This window comes from Oryctolagus cuniculus, chromosome 11 (genome assembly GCF_964237555.1).
Source record: "Oryctolagus cuniculus chromosome 11, mOryCun1.1, whole genome shotgun sequence".
Classification (NCBI taxonomy): Eukaryota; Metazoa; Chordata; class Mammalia; order Lagomorpha; family Leporidae; genus Oryctolagus; species Oryctolagus cuniculus.
Genome location: NC_091442.1, coordinates 34041936 through 34058577, shown reverse-complemented (window position 1 = coordinate 34058577; position 16642 = coordinate 34041936). Strand labels below are relative to the sequence as shown.

The following is a 16642-nucleotide window of genomic DNA, read 5'->3' as shown; positions in this document are numbered from 1 at the left end:
ATGATGGCTTTTATCTTTTTCTGTGGATTAGTGGAGTGTCTGCTCTTTCAGTGAATATCCTGAGGTGTGTGGTGGGTGTGGCCAGGGTGAGGGTAGTGTCAAAGGGACTCCCAAATTGGGCTTGGTAAATATCTCTCTTTTTATTTTTTTATCAGAGGGGAGGTTTGTTCAGTTCTGTTGGTGTAGTCTCATGCTCACTTCTTCTCCTCCAAGAAGACCAATGCCTAGGCACTAGCCCAAGTGAGTGCAATATTCATCTGTGCTACCACAAGAACCACACAAAGGATCCATGCAGTCCTTGGTGTGAGCACAGATTCCTCAGCAATGACCCTCACCAGGGAATCAGGGGTCCTGAGTGTGTGGATCTGCCCATAGTGATTGCCCAAAGACCCAGCCATACCCTGTGCCCTCACATGCAGCTGCAGTGTTTTCACAGTTCCAGCACACAAGGCTCCCACAGTAAGGAGCAAGCACCCAGCTCCCTGTCAATTATCCCAGACAGACTCAGGCATCTCCTCTCAGCTGGTTGCTGGGGGCAAAGACACAAGCTGGCACAGCTGTTATGTCCAAAATGGCGCCCACCTGCTCTTGGCTAGTTACAGGACACGGGTGCTGGGTGATTGGGGAGAGAGAAATGTGCCCCCCTTTTTTTTCTCTAGGTTGGCAGGTATACTGTCCCACACAGGGCTCCAAGCTAGACTCATGCCAGGCTCTTTCCACAGCTTTATTGCCAATACCAATGGCTTGCGCTGCTGCAGTCTGGTCTCACCTCACTCTCCAAAGCTGGTGCTGAGGCTTTCAGCTGCTGGGGTCTTGAACTGTGCATGTCCACACTCTCCATGCAGATCCCCAGTGCCCTTCTAATTTGCATGGCGTTTCCTCTGCCATTTTCTCCCTAACTCTTCCCTGAGATTGTACTCTGTCCACTTTTTTTAACTATCTTTTCCTTGACTAGAGCAGTAAGCTGCCTCGCTATTCCACTATCTTTTAAATGTTCCTTTAAATAATGCAATTTTCTGGATTAGATCATGCACAATATTAAGATTTTATATTTCAGGTACCATTTACTTATTCAATATTGATTATGCATTGACTAGCCTGGATATAAAGGTAAAAGTCACTGACAGTTGATTTCAAGGAAATCCTAATTCCACCAAAAAAGAAGTTTCTCATAGTATCTGTTTATGCACTTGACAAATGTTTACTGGGTACCTAGCACTGTTCTAGGCACTACAGATGCCACAGTACACAATATAGACAGCAACCTCTGCTTTCCCAGAGCTGCCATTCCAGATGGGGAGACTAACACACAAATAAATATATGTTCTGGATTTCAGAAGATAACAAATGCTAAGGATAAAAAAGACTAGGGAAATGGACCAGGAATACAAATCACAGGAGTGGCAACATTAAAAGGGAAGGATAAGGAAGGTCCTAGTGGACAAAGATGTCAAAGTGGTGAAGAAACAAATCCTACAGACACTGGAAGAAAGCTTTCCAGGCAAAGGAAGACCATGGAAAGGTCCTGAGGGAAGCATGACCAGCAGGTGTGAAGATCAGCATTGGTAAGAGTGGTTAGCATGGAATGAATAAGGAAGGGAGTAGTAAGAGATGAAGTCAGCGATAAAAAGGAAGGGATGACGCCAGGCCCTGAAGGCCCTTGGAAGGACTTTGGCTTATGCTCTGCAAGAGGTGGGAAGCAGTGGCCCAACCACGTGATCTAAATGAAAAGGATTACTCAGGCTGCCGTGTTGCAAACAGAGTGTAGGTGGGCGAGAACATAAGCAGGGAGAGCAGCCAGAAGGCTGGCTACAGAATGCAGGTGAAGGAGGATGGTGGCAACACCAATCAGTTCAATTTTAAATATATATGCATTTGAAGAAATAGAATTGACTGTTGAATTAAATGTCGGTATTTGAAGACATTATTTTTTTAAAACTTATCCTTGCTTAAAATGCTAACCAAAACTCCAACTTCATGTTCACTGAGTTTATTTAAGCCCAATACCATCTGACAGTGCACTCATTCACATCTCCAGCCTTTCTCTTCTAACTGACCTGAAGTTATCTACCATTACTTCTAAGATATTTCATTCCCTGGTACACCCAACTTTGCATGACTCTCCATTTGCAACCTTCCTATGGTTGATCATGGAGATAATGTTCATTTACCCAGGTTTGAAATCTTTGTTTTTTTCTTTCTCCATCTTCCCCAGTGTGAATCCAGACATGAAAATCCACCAGTTCTTACTCTATTTTGGACCCTATTTTGTGCAATTCCTTCACTCTACATTTATATTATAATCTTTTTAATACTGAGACAACAATTTCCCAAGTGGTTTCACTGGCTCCAATCTTTCTCTTATCAAAACTACCTTGTTAACTGCCAACAACAATGTACAAATGTACACATTTTATGCTGTGATAGGCACTGTTTGTAACCATTCTATCCCTGCACCTTGGCCTACAAGGGTCTAACCCAATGGCTTACCATCACTCTTTACCATATAACTTTACATCCCTACTCTGCATGCTCATATTGCCTTTTTGAGAGGGTATTCTTGCCCATTTTCACACTAACTTCCACATATGAACCCTCCCCAGCTTAGAATGCCCTCCTTTCTCCATTCTGTGCCACTTTTCCTATATCTACTCATACATGTAGACACAGCTGAAATTCTTAATGCTCTATGAAAGATCTCCGACTACTATAGTCCTCATTCAGAACTTATTATGGCCTCTTTATCTGGTCCTCTCATTAGGACCTCATACCACATGTGCTTGTCATATTTCATGGATAAGCATAAGTTGCCAGATCATATAGCAGGGGCCAGCACTGTGGCATAGCAGGTAAAGCCACTGCCTAAAGTGCTGGCATGCATATGGGCGCCAATTCAAGTCGCAGCTGCTCTACTTCTGATCCAGCTCTCTGCTATGGCCAGGGAAAGCAGTAGAAGATGGCCCAAGTCCTTGGCCCTCTGCACCCACGTGGGAGACCTGGAAAAAGCTCCTGGCTTCAGATTGGCACAGTTCCAGCCATTGTGGCCAACTGGGGAGTGAAACAGCAGATAGAAGACCTCTGTCTGTCTCTCTCTCTCTCTCTCTCTCTGACTCTCCTTCTCTTTATGTAACTCTGACTTTCAAATAATAAATAAATCTTTAAAAAATGATATACCAACTTCTATTCATTTTTACACCCTCCACTGAGACACATAGATTCAGTACATATTTACAGAATCATATTATTTCAGTAAAATAAATGAACTGAAACACTATTGTTCAGCCACATTTTCATCTCCAAGGGTAAGGATTAACAGAACACACACACACACACACACACACAACCTAGAATTTAGAAGGTATAGAATCTTTAAAGAAAACAGTCTGTTATTTCCTGTTCTGTTTCCCTTATGCCATTTCAATTTTTCCACTAACTTTGTTTTTATTTAAATAGAGTGACACAGAAGAACTGGACAGAAAGTTATGGTTAGGGTTATCTCATAGAGATTTTTTTTCATAGGCACATCATATCCCAGGCTGTAATCTAACCAATCTTTGGCTCACATTCAAACGAGATACTGATTTCATGGGACAGTAATCAGGAATGGAATGAGCAGTTCTAGCCTGAAGGCCACCAAGTTCCACCATCACTGTGATCTCTGGGGCCACAGGGTGATGGAAGCAAAAAGAGTGTTGGTTTTTAAGTAGGCATTTGCAGTCTATCTCTGAGCAAGAATTCCTGCTAATTCCAAAATACCATGTGGCCTCACCTTTGTGTTCTTAAGGATAGAACTTCACTGATTCACAAGGTATCAGCATGGGAACAGAGACTCCCCAAGAAACTATGTCCTCAAATTTCCTGCAACAATGCCACTCTTATACATAAGACTTCTCTTATGAAGATAAATATTCTCTCTCAAGAACTTCTTCTCCATGCAGCAACCCCAAATTTGTAACTCCTGTAAGTAACAAATATTGACTGTATATAATATGAGTCATACACAGCCACATTCCTTTGCTTTCAGGAGCCTCTAGCAGGAGACAGGCAGTGATCAAGCGGCCACACAGGTGCAAAGTTACAAAGTGTGATTAGAGTGATGAAACAGACATGGAGCAGAGGATGAGACTTAATCCACAGGATTCCATGTTCCCCCTCAGGAAGGCATATTTGAGCTGAGATCCAAAGAGTAAGTAAGAAGTTACCTGACAGACAACAGTTGGGGGAGAGAAAAGTCTTCTTGCATCAGGGACAAAGGACACAGCAGAAGGATGAGAAGTACATTGGAGAAAATTTACAAGATAAAATTTTTAAAAAATAAATGTGAAGAAGGAGAGAGAGATTGGCTCCACAAAAAGCTAGAGGGCAGAAAGTAAGTCAGGCTGAGATTTCTGAACCACGGAAAGGAAGATTATCTTGAGTCTCAGAGGAATGAGCAGGCACTAAGGGTTCCTTCAAATAATTCTCAGTACACAAATGTTCTCTACTCATCTCCTGTTGCCAAATCTGATCATATTTCTTCTGAAGTAATACATCTCACTCAGCTGCCCCAAGGAAAACCTTAGAAGGGCTGGCATTGTGGCGCAGTTTAAGCTGCTGTCTAAAATGCCCACATCCCATATGAGTGCAGGTTCAAGTCCTAGCTGCTCTGCTTCTTGATCCAGCTCCCTGCCTTCCCTGCCGAGGAAGGTAGAAAATGGCCCAAATGCTTGGATCCCTGCCTTCTACGTGGGAGAGCTGAGTGGAGTTCCTGGCTGCTGGCTCCTGGCTCCTGGCTTTGTCTTGGCCCAGCCCTGGCCATTATACCCATTGGGAAATGAACCAGCAGATGATCTGTCTCTGTCTTTCCCCCTCTCTCGAACACCTGCCATTCAAATAAATCTTAAAAAAAAGAAAGAAAATCCTTAGAAGCACAAGACTTGAGACTCTCAAATATAGATGATTGGACAGCCATGAACCATGAGTGTCTCTCGAGAGCATCTGAACTCAGAGACTATGGACATTGGCGATATACACTTAACTAAGTTTCCATGAATGATGGGGGCTGAGGACATATTGAATCATATGCAAAATACATAAATGCACACATACATGTGTGTGCATGCATATCTGTGTGTATGTGCCCATGTGATTATAAACTGTTATTCTTCCTGTTGGGGAGTCAAGCCTATTTCTCCTCTTCTAGAAGTCTATCTGAGATTATTTTGATTTATAGAATGCAGAGATGATGGCCATCCAGGACTTCAGAGCTCTGATCCTACAGGATTTGACTACTCCCACTTTTGCACATTTATAATGCTCCCTCTTGTAACCCAGCCTTCATGCTTTCAGAAATCCAGGTCTCACGGACAGGGGCCAAATGTAAGAGAACAAAAATGTTCCAGTGGACACCCTTGCTGAACTCCCATCCTACCGCCGCATAAAGTGTTCCCTACGTCTGTGAGGCATCCTGAGCATTCCAACTCATCTGAACCCCCAGAGAACTGCACCCCCTGCCAACCCCACAATGAGCAGAACTGCCTAGCTAAGCCTAATCAGAATCATGAAGGACATCATTGGTGGTTGTTCTGAGTCAGTAAGTTTTGGAGTGGTTCGTTACAAAACAAGAGACAACTAAAGCAGAAAATAAGGAAAGAATAAACCAGATTTTAAAAAGAGGCAATAACTCCTTGCAAGACATGGAGTATAAGCTTAATACTAGATTTTGATACTCTGGTCCCATGAGATCTAACTAAACTTTGTTCCTGTTTCTGCAATCCATGAGAACTTAAATTTCTTGACAAGAAAACAGCCTTGAATAGGATTTGTTTAAGGGTCTCTGTTCACAAACTCTTAGGCTACAATGACCATGCCTTTGCAGAGAAATTCTCAGGAATCAAAATCCCTGTGACTAAGCAACACTAAATTTCATGCTTGTCCACAACTGTGGTATGGATAACATAGTCTTCACCAACCAGCCTGCATGAGGACAAGATTACTGAGCCTTTAAGTTTTAGGGACTACAATAATTAGAAGCAGTCTGCATATTGTATCTCTGACAGTAGGAATATCATCTATGTTCTGCTAAACAGGTGATTGTGAAATAGGGCTGCTAACATTAACCATAAATAATTGAAAAGGCAATCCATCATATTTCCAAGCAAAACACCATATTTCCATATTTTAGGCAATCTGTAATGATGCATGGAAATTGTATGAGTTTAGTACAAATGCACACAAATCTGAGTAAATCAACAGACAATACCCAATGGGTTGATCTCACTCTGAGATGTTCATGAATTCAAAATAGACTGCTCTGCTCAGTATTTAGAACATTTGATATATGAGGTCTAGTAATATATTTCTCATAAGATTTTTAAAGACAATGTTCTTGTTTTTGTTTACATTCCCATATATTTTTAGAGTGGATATGCAGTCTGCATTATTTTAAGTGACAATGAGTATTAAGGATGAGATTACCACTTTATCCCTTGGCCTCAAGTCCAGGCATTCTTCCAAAGGCCACCAGCATTTTGTCCAAATCATATGCCTTAGTGAGTCTTCAAACCACCAGAAAATTCCATAGCTTCTTTCCTACCACTCATCTTCCTATCTCCCTTATAAGCTCAATATCACCCTTCAAGACCTAATTTAACATCACATATTCTAAAAAGCCTTTTCTGTCACCAACCTCTCTGCCTTCTCTTGACAGACTTAACTACACCCTCATTTAGATACTCATAAAGTTCTCTCTATATGTATAATACTTGAAAGTATTTATAATAATTATTTGCTTGAACTTCTATTTTCCCAACACATTGCGAGTTCCTTGAAAGCAGTGTTCAAATACTATTCATTATTGAGTCCCTGGTATTTAGCATAAGTGCTTGAATCACAAAGGGCCCTCTGTAAGTACACACAGAGTTGAGTGTTTTCTGCCACTGTATAGCCTTATTCTAAGCAGCCTGAAATGCCTTTCACACCAGCTTAAAAAATGGCTATCAAAAAATGGATTAGAACCCATTAGAGAGATGAGAAATATAAGGAATTAAGAGGGAAAGATTTACTTATCTAAAATTAAAATACATGAGACAAATCTGTGAAATTTCCAGATGGATAGATCCATTTTATCCTTCTGTCTGTAAATCACATATTATTCCATCTTACAGAGTTAAATACATTATAATTAACTGCATGGTCACAATAAGAACAGAACTAATTTTCAATTCACTACTCAGAGAGAGCCTCCTAGGGAGCAGAAAAAAAAATTACCAGTTACAAAGTAAGACACGCCTCCAAAAATGTTTTCTCTAATAAGTATCCCTTCTTCTGTTAATGCTTCCTACATGCTGGGTGTCCTTAGGGCTCAAGCACAATTTATGCTTCATTGTCTTATATCTTCATAACATCGCTAGCTGTTTCACGTCATCCAAGTCTGTCTAGAGAGCAAATGCCTCCGAGATAGCACCTCTGTCAGGGAGACTGCAGGAAACAGATGGAACGCTGCTATGTGGCAAGTGAGACAGTTTCATAAGACATCATTGACCAGATATGAGCAGGGTTTAGGGAAAGCAATCAGGGAATGTTGAGTCCTAGGCCTGCAGGGGCAAGAGGACAGGACAGAGCCACAAGAGCCCAAAAGAAGGAACTGAAGATACAGGAGGAGACCTCCTGATGGTGTCTGAAGCTTCCAGGAAGGGGAAACAGACAACCAAGAGCACGGTGGCAGGAAGAGACCATGGTTCTCCTCCTTCTCGTGTCTCCTAGAGCCTCCTGCTGCCTGAACTCATCTATAAATCACAGGACAAGGAACCTAACCATTGCAGCAGTTCCTGCCCACCCTTGGCCTACAGCAGGCTAGGGAGACTGCAAAGTAGCTCTGGAGAGGCAAACAGAACATGCAGCATCTCAGTTACAGATTCAAGAGCACATGGAAGAAAAGCAGACAGCTTCCAGACTAGGTATCTGTCATACAGGACTCACACTGTGTAGCAGCTCCACTTTGATCTTTTCCCATTTCTTTCAAGTTAGTACAGACAGGAGTTGCCAGTGATCCACCCAGATCCTTCTAGTGTCACATTGACTCAGTTTCCAAGCACACTGAAGAGGCTTTACTCTAGGAACCCAGACTCTCTTGACAGTGGGATTTTCAACTACAAGCGCTAGAAACAGCAGCTTCTAGGAGAAGCCCTCAAATGGCAACACAAGAGTTGATAAATAAATAGCCCAGCTTCTAACTTGCCTAGTGGGACGCTCTGAAACATCTGCTAGCCAGGCTCTGAATGGTCCCCAGCATATGAGAGCCTCGTTGCCCACTGTGGAATCTGCTGATCAGCACAGGTTTTCTTGGCAGCTTTTCCTTCCCTACCTCAGTTCTCCTGCTGCCCTCCTGGTGCTTCCTAAGATCACCTCCCACATAAGCTGACTGCACTCCAATCCTTGTCTCAAACAAGTTTTGGGCCGGCGCCGTGGCTCACTTGGCTAATGCTCCACCTGCGGCGCCGGCATCCCATATGGGTAACGGGTTCTAGTCCCGACTGCTCCTCTTCCAGTCCGGCTCTCTGCTGTGGCCCGGGAAGGCAGTGGAGGATGGCCCAAGTGCTTGGGCGCCTGCGACCACGTGGGAGACCAGGAGGAAGCTCCTGGCTCCTGACTTCGGATAGGCCATTTTGAGGGGATGAAATAACGGAAGAAAGGCCTTTCTTTCTCTCTCTCTCTCTCTGTCTAACTCTATCTGTCAAATAATTAAAAAAAAAAAGTTTTGGGAGAAGCCCACCTAAGAAAATGCATAAATAAAAATCCACACTTCTGAAAATAAACTCTATAGAAAGAGAGAAATAAGAAGAATATGTGTAACAAATGCTGCCTATAGTTCTCACTCTACTCCAAAGTACTCAATTTGGAGTCCAAAAGTTTGACTTCAAGTCACCACTCTGGCTTTGGACAAACTCTGTGAAACTCAGAAAACAAGCCAACCTCCCCATGACTCACTGTTTTCATCTGTCTAATTAATTTAGATAAAAGGTTCTTTAAGTTTCTTGTTCAGGTTTAACGTTGACTAAAATTTATACTATGTAAAAGGGACATAAATGATGTGGCCCATTAAGTACTAGGACTTACATAAAACTCCATTGTTCAGAGTATTTTTTTAAACTTATCTAATCCAAGAACAAAAAAAGCACTTTTATTGTCATTATGAAGAAAATAACTTTAGAACTTAAGCTTCTAACCTATCATCCAAATGGCTATTAGACTATTATTTTCAATCGTATTTCCTAGATTTGAAACTGCAAATATAATGAATTATTTTACAACTTCTAGATTGTGAATAAATACCTATTGATTACTTCCCTAATCCATTACAGGATATATGTACAATACATGAAGACTGATAAAAAGAAATCAAGATTGGAAATTTCTCACAAATTAGCACCTGAAATAAAAAGAAAAAAAGAGTCCAGCTTTGTAGTTCCATTCCTGTTCTATCCATATATTTCTTTCTTCCTAGGCAAATCATTTTCACTCCCTCATTCCCCTTACCTACTGAAAGAACCAGGGCAAGGGCATTCCACAAATGATAATCAACTGACGAATTAAAGAACTGTCCTGGGAGGCATTTGGCTCACCGGTTAAGACCCTGTTTGGGAAGCCTGCATCTCCTACTGGAGTGTGCCTTCAGTCAAGTCCTGGATGCACTTCCAATTCCAGCTTCCTGCTAATCTGCACTCTGGGAGGCACTCGGGTCCCTATCATCCATGTGGGAGACCTGGATTGAGTTCATGGACCCTGGCCTCAGCCTGGCCCAGCCCCAGCTATTTGGACATTTGGGGACTGAATTAGCAGATAGAAAATCTCTGTCTGCCATTGTCTCTGTCTGCATCTCAAATAAATTAAGACAAATAAAATTTTTTTAAAAGAATTGCCCTGAACTTTAGGGGCCGGCGCTGTGGCACAGTGGGTTAACGCCCTGGCCTGAAGCGCCGGCATCACATATGGGTGCCAGTTGGAGGCCCGGCTGCTCCACTTCCTTTCCAGCTCTCTGCTATGGCCCAGAAAGCAGTAGAAGATGGCCTAGGTCCTTGGGCCCCTGCACCCACGTGGCAGACTGGGAAGAAGCTCCTGGCTCCTGGCTTCGGATAGGCACAGCTCCAGCCATTGCGGCCATCTGGGGAGTGAACCATAGGATGGAAGACCTCTCTCTCTCTCTCTCTCTCTGCCTTTCCTCTCTGTGTAACTCTTTCAAATAAATAAATAAATCTTTAAGAAAAAAAGAATTTCCCTGAACTTTAGTTGTTTTAAGTGTACAACATGATGTTTTGACATGTTTACACTGTGAAGAAATAGGAAAGTTGTATTTTGACATATATATATATATATAATTTTGACAATTTCTCCCTTCTCTAACATTACCTCTTGAAATAAAACATAATATAGTAACCTACAATTCTACAGCTTAAAATGATTATATTCCTGTCTTGCAAGCTATTGCCTTCTGCCAAAAGCAGCTATTCCACAGCAGTGGTTACCTATTCAGTGTCAAAAGTCACTGGGTTTTGAACTTTCATAAACTAACTCTAAAAGAAAAAAAATAAATCAGTGCTGGATATGCGGTGCCATGGAGTGAATGAGATTGATCTTTCTTTTTTAATTATTTTTTTTAAATATAATTTGAAAGGCAGAGCTATGGAGGGTGGGGATGGGGTTGGGGAGAAAGCTTCCATCCGTTGGTTCACTCCCCAAATGGCTGTAATGACTGGGGATGGGTCAGACCTAAACAATGAGCTAAGAACTCCATCCAGTCTCCCACTTGACTGGTAGTTTTGCCATCTTCTGCTCCCTTCTCAGGTACGTTAGCAGGAAGGTGGATCGAAACTGGCGTAGAGGGGACTCAAATCAGTGTTTCTATGGGATGTCAGCATTGCAGGCAGTCTTAACCTGCTGCATCACAATCTGGCCCCAAGACTGTTCTTTCTCTCATATTTTAAATAATGACAGGAACCATTCCATCTGCCACTCAAGGGCATGTCTCTCTGACAGATGGTTAAGACCTCCTCTCAGTAAGAACTGGAAACAAAGGACAAGGAAATCAAAAGCATGTGGGAGGGGGTGGGGAGATGCAGGGAAAGTCAGTGACAGGGAACGATGATCAGAGGGATTCAAAAGTTGTTTTGCTTTTCTTCCTTACCTAGCACACTCATAACAAAAGTAACATCTGTAATAAAAAAAAAAAAATCTAAGCGCAACCATGTGCCTCTTGGAAAGACCATTAGGGACCATGTTTGCTTTTCCCACTGTTGCACAAAGAAATGTGTGTACTGGAAAGAGGAGAAGCAGAACAGGAATCTAGAAGAAAGTCCTAATTTTACCTTCATGGGTACACTAAAACTGGTTTCCTTCCAACTTCCTCCAACAGGCAGACTGGTCAGAATGGTCAACTGCCTCTTTGATATTTCATCTGAGTTTCAGGGTCAAGAAGGAAAAGGAAAGGAAAACAGTGAAGTTTATTTACCAAAAAGTTGCACATTTATTTATCTTATTAAAAGATACATTTAAAAAGTCAAAGGAATAATTTAATATTTTACTGAAATTATAAAATTGTTAAGAATATTAAATTACCAACAAGGGAAACATTAAATCACTTTGGCAATGTTAACATGAATAACTATAACCTATCTAATTGGCTTATTCATTCAACAGTTCACAAAGTTTAGTATATAATAGAATAACTTGGGAAACTTAAAAATTCCAAGACCCAGCATATTCCCAAGATTAGAGATACATCTGTTGAAGCTGGACTCAAATAATAGTAATTTTTGAGGAGCTAGCCAGGTGGTACAGATATGCAGACAAGATTGAGAGTAACTAGTCCGTATTATGCTAAATTAACCTTAATTTGGCTTGGGGCAAAAGAAAGTGTATTGATCCATTCACTTATCAAAAATCTCTTTCTCCCAGCCTAGTCTGCAGAGCTGGAGCACAAAGTTTTGACTCCCAATTCCTTTCATGTCTGAAAGGTCTCTCTACTCCCCTAAGCCCAACAGGGAGTTGATCCCTGCTAAAAGATTTAAGAGGCAAGGACTTGAGGAAGAATCACCATAAGATGCAGTGACTCAAAATTGTGTGGGACAGGGAGAATGGTGTCAGCAGTGCCACTGCATGAACAAACCACCCACCAGAAAAGAAAACTGGCTACGGTGGCCACACACTTCAATTGACACACACAGCTTCAGTCCGTTTCCAGTAGTGGCCTCATGCAAACATTCATTCCTTCATTCAAATATTTACCAGCAACGTGGCTTGATCCAAACCCACCTTGAACACTTAGACGTTTGTAGAGACAACAGGTAAGTAAAGCAACTAGCAAAGTGATAAAATCCAGAGGACATTAATTACCTCTGGAGAAAGGGTATCCCTCCCTGACTGTGTGAACAACATAAACAAAGATCCACAAAGGTGAGAAGATAAGAAAACAAGAAGCTGTTGGCATCCTGTAAGAGCATGTATGAAAGGTAAGAGGCCAGAGGTCAGAGATGTGAGGTCAGAAAGGGCAGTGACATGTAGGCGTTTGGGCCTTACCCTACAGTGAGGATTCTCTACAGTGACACTACTGACATTCTGGGCTGGTTAACTCCTTGTTGTGGAGAAACAGTCCTGACCAGAACAAGATATTTAGCAGCATTACTGGCTCTCATCACTAGATAACAGGAACTTCCCTATTACAGATAGTACATCACAGTGCAATAGTACCCACAGTACTGTCAAAGATGTTTTCAGTCACTGCCAGAATCCCCCATGGTTGAGAACTGTCCCTAGCTGAGAACGACTTGTCCTAGAGAGGGTGTGTAGGTATTAAATAGGCGGAAACCAAGACAAAGATTTGCCTTTTAGAAGAAGCAATCTTAGAGTAGTGTGGGTAATAAAATGGATTGATGAGCATCACAAACTGTAAATCCAATTCAAGAAGCTATGTATTATGTCCATACTTATAATCACTTTCATATGGACATCAGAGGGTCTATACTCTGTTTGATCTAATCTGATTTATACACTAAGCTTTCAAAGAACCAACTTCTGTGTATAAAGTTAATAAAAAATGGATCTTAGTGGAGAATGGGACTGGGAATGGGAGAGGGAGGAGACGGAGGGGTGGGAGGGTGGGCGGGATGGCAGGTATGGTGGGAAGAATCACTATATTTCTAAAGTTGTACTTATGAAATGCATGAAGTCTGTAGTCCTTAAAAGGTTTCTTTGGTGGGAAAATAAATTAAAAAAAAAAAAACAAGTAAATTTTTTTATGTTAACTGTCTATAGATTTAAAATTTCCTAAAGTTGGCCGTTAAGTGATAAGATCCTGGGTCTCTGCTTTTTTCTTTATACTTTTCAGTATCTCTCATAATGTGAATGAATAAAAGATCAATTACTTTTAAAGGTAGATTCCTTATATATGCCCTTCAGGAAAACATAAATATTGCATGAAAGGCACTCAATTACAAAGGTAGAATCAATGATACCACAATTTAACAGACACACACACACACACACAGTCAAGCTTCCTGCTTTTAATGATGTTGGAGCACCATAAAGTGCAGCCTTCTATGAACCAAGACATGCACAAGATCTCTTCAGAAGATATCCTTTTGCAGGGAGACTTTCTGAAGTATGGCATGGTTTCAGTTATCCATTGCTATCTAACCACTATATAACTTACTGTCTTGAAACAATAATGATTTATGTTTTCTCACAATTGACTGGGTTGGCTGGACTTGGCTAGGCAATTATTCTGTTCTCCACACATTTGTTGTAGCTGAGGTTCTTTCATTTGGCTGCATTCAGCTGGGAGTTTGAATAGGGATGGAATATTCAAGATGGCTTCTCAACTTTCAGGGACTCTCTCCACATGGCCCATCATTTGATAGTTTAATGTAAACTTTTAAACAGCATCAAGACTGGCTTCCAAGAAGGAACATTCCAGAGAACAAGGCTAAGTGCTTATCAATCCTCTGCTTGCATCATGCTTGCTAAGGTCTCATGTGCCAAAACAAGTTTGATGGCTAAGTCTAGAGTCAATGAGGAGGAGAATGCACAAGGGCAAGAATGATGGGTGGTAGAGCTCACCATGCTCACCAAATATAATAGTCTCCCATTTTCTTGAAGACCAGATTCTTTTGCCTACATCTTCTAAAGCATCAACTGCTTTATTAAAATTCAAACTACAGATATGGAAGAATCTATACCAAATTAAAACCGATGCCACCATATACCTTAGCGCCTTACATAGGCTAACTCTTAGAAAAGAAGTAGAAATAATTCAATCTATCATTTCCTAATGAAAAAGGCATTTCAGAAAAAAATATGTTTCCCTGAAGGACCGAAGTACAAGTGATGAAAGATTCACTCTCTAAATTTTAATGCAATTCTTCAATAAATGTAAAAATTTCATGATTAAAATTCACTCACTGGAGTAAAACAAATGGATCCAAATCTACCATCAATTTCCTTCTTCCCAATTTTCTTCTTAGAGAAATGAATCTCCTTTGAAAAACTAGGTGCAATCTTAAATTGTAACTTTGATTTTCCTGCATTGAAGACTAAAAGAAATCACACACCAATTATCATACATAAAATATGATTTGTCTTAGTGAAACCAGTAGAAGTTCACTTCAAGATGATTTTAAAGCATATTATTACTTTACTAGTCTGAAGATGTGGAATGTTAAAATGCATTCCCTAGATGACAGATTTCAATTATGACAACCTTCTATTAGAATAATAGACAACTTCAGACAGAGTAACAGAGATGTCCAGGAAAATACTGGGTGTCCACTTGAACTAGTTTATCTTGCAGGTGGATGGAGGTGGATAACTGCAACTAAGTTATCCTCAGTCATAACCAATGAGGGTTTATCCTGGTTCTAATCTCATAGGTAAAAAATTCCCAAACCATGGTGAACGCCCAGCTCACGTCCAGCCTGGGATGAGCTCCCAATGAATCTGACATTTTCCCAACACAAGTAAGTTTGTGAGTTTAATCTGGGTCACCTGATATTCACAGCCAGGTCACAATATTTGGAACAAGTAAGGGATCTTTTCACTAAGAATTGCAAATAACTATATTTGTAGTCCATTTTACAAAACAGCTCTAGTATTTTTTTTCTTTTCTTTTGGTGAATGAGATGCAATAACAGAGGAATTAAATAAGAAACTATTAAGCTCACAGGCAAAGAGGAGTCAGTATTACTACGAGTAGACAGGTGCAAACAGAAATATTAGCACATAGAGATAATTCTCATTATTCACAATGCCTATATTTGAAAATTCACTAACTTGCTAAAAATCATTTCTAACCAAAAAAAAAAAAAATCAATACTTGCAACACTTTCACAATCTTTGGTGGATGTACATAGAGAAGCTAAAAATTTTAACTGCCCAATACATTCCCAGGTAAACTTGAACAAGGTTCTGTTCTGCTTTCTTGTTTTAGTTCTCCTAAGAGTACTATAAACAAGGGTCCTTTTTTTGCTTGCTTGCTTGCTTGCTTGCTTGCTTTGGTGTACTGGGAAGGTTTTTGAAATGTCGGGCTTTTTTGTGATTTTATGCTTACAATGGCTCCTAAGGTTAGTGCCGCAGGTCTGCTTGTGTTTCCACGTACAGGACAACTATGACTTGTCTTATAGCAAAAAGACATGAGTTAAAAACCTTTGATAAATGTGCCTCCCATCATATGCGCTAAATATCTTTGATATACGTAGAAGACCATGGACATACACAGAAATTCCCATAAACTTGGGTGAGAAAAATAATGACATTCTCATTTTCACTAACCTCTAACTAAAGTTAGCATTTCTTCTAATTATAAATCATGAATCACAATATTAGCAGCACCTGTGACAATTTTCCCTGTACATTCCAGATAGTTTAATATAACATTAGAATCATTATAGACAATTTAAAATAACATTGTGCTTGCCAATAATTGCAATAATTCAAAATTGGAATAGCATTGTATCATTTTATGTGTTAAAAGGATGCACATATATTTCATCATGGCACAAATCTATTACTTTTATGTCTGGGATTTCAGTATTATGGCTTCCTTGGTAGTCTATACATTTGATTATGTATTTAAAATGTCATTTACAGAAGGCTCCACAGAGGCTTCACCAGGCTGCCAAAGGGATCCAGAAGAATCCTGAACCACCTCTTTCATCCCACAGGTTAAAAAATGATAATAATAACCTAGAGAAGGAAAGCAGCTTTTTAAGGCCCCAACACCAGTGAGAAGCAAACACAGGTTCAAAGCCTCCTAACACCCAATGTGGGGCTCTATATACTCTATCAAGTTGCTAAAATATAAAATTATAAGCCAACATTGGGGCACCCTATTCTCCAAAGCCTGGACAGGGGATGAGTGAGCCATGAGATGAATTAATATCAATATAACCAAAAAGAGAAGCACATATCCTGAGTTTGTCAGGGAAATGGGGAGCATTTTACAACATGTACATGAGTCCCATGTGAGCTTCCAAGATTTAGTCCCATTCCTTGGGGAATCTCAGTTGTACCATGGCAGCTAGAAAGAAATCATCATGGTAGAAAGCCAACATCTCTGATGGAACTGCCACTCAGGTGTGAATGAAAGAGAGGTATAGAGGGGCCAGCTCTGTGG

At 40.6% G+C, this 16642-nt stretch overlaps 1 protein-coding gene across 33 annotated transcripts in view; it reads right to left on the bottom strand.

Moving 5' to 3' along the window:
• Nucleotides 1-16642, bottom strand: part of PLCB4 (phospholipase C beta 4) — a 439427-nt gene that overhangs the window by 351093 nt on the left and 71692 nt on the right. For 5 of the 33 annotated variants that reach the window (XM_051846244.2, XM_051846243.2, XM_070052075.1 and 2 more), the window contains exon 2: nt 11343-11431. The exons of 26 other annotated variants lie outside the window; for them this stretch is intronic. The gene's annotated coding sequence lies outside the window, so the exon portion shown is untranslated. Of the gene's footprint in view, nt 1-11342; nt 11432-16642 lie in introns of those variants that run through there. 2 more of the 33 variants (XM_051846250.2, XM_051846259.2) reach the window with 2 other exon arrangements.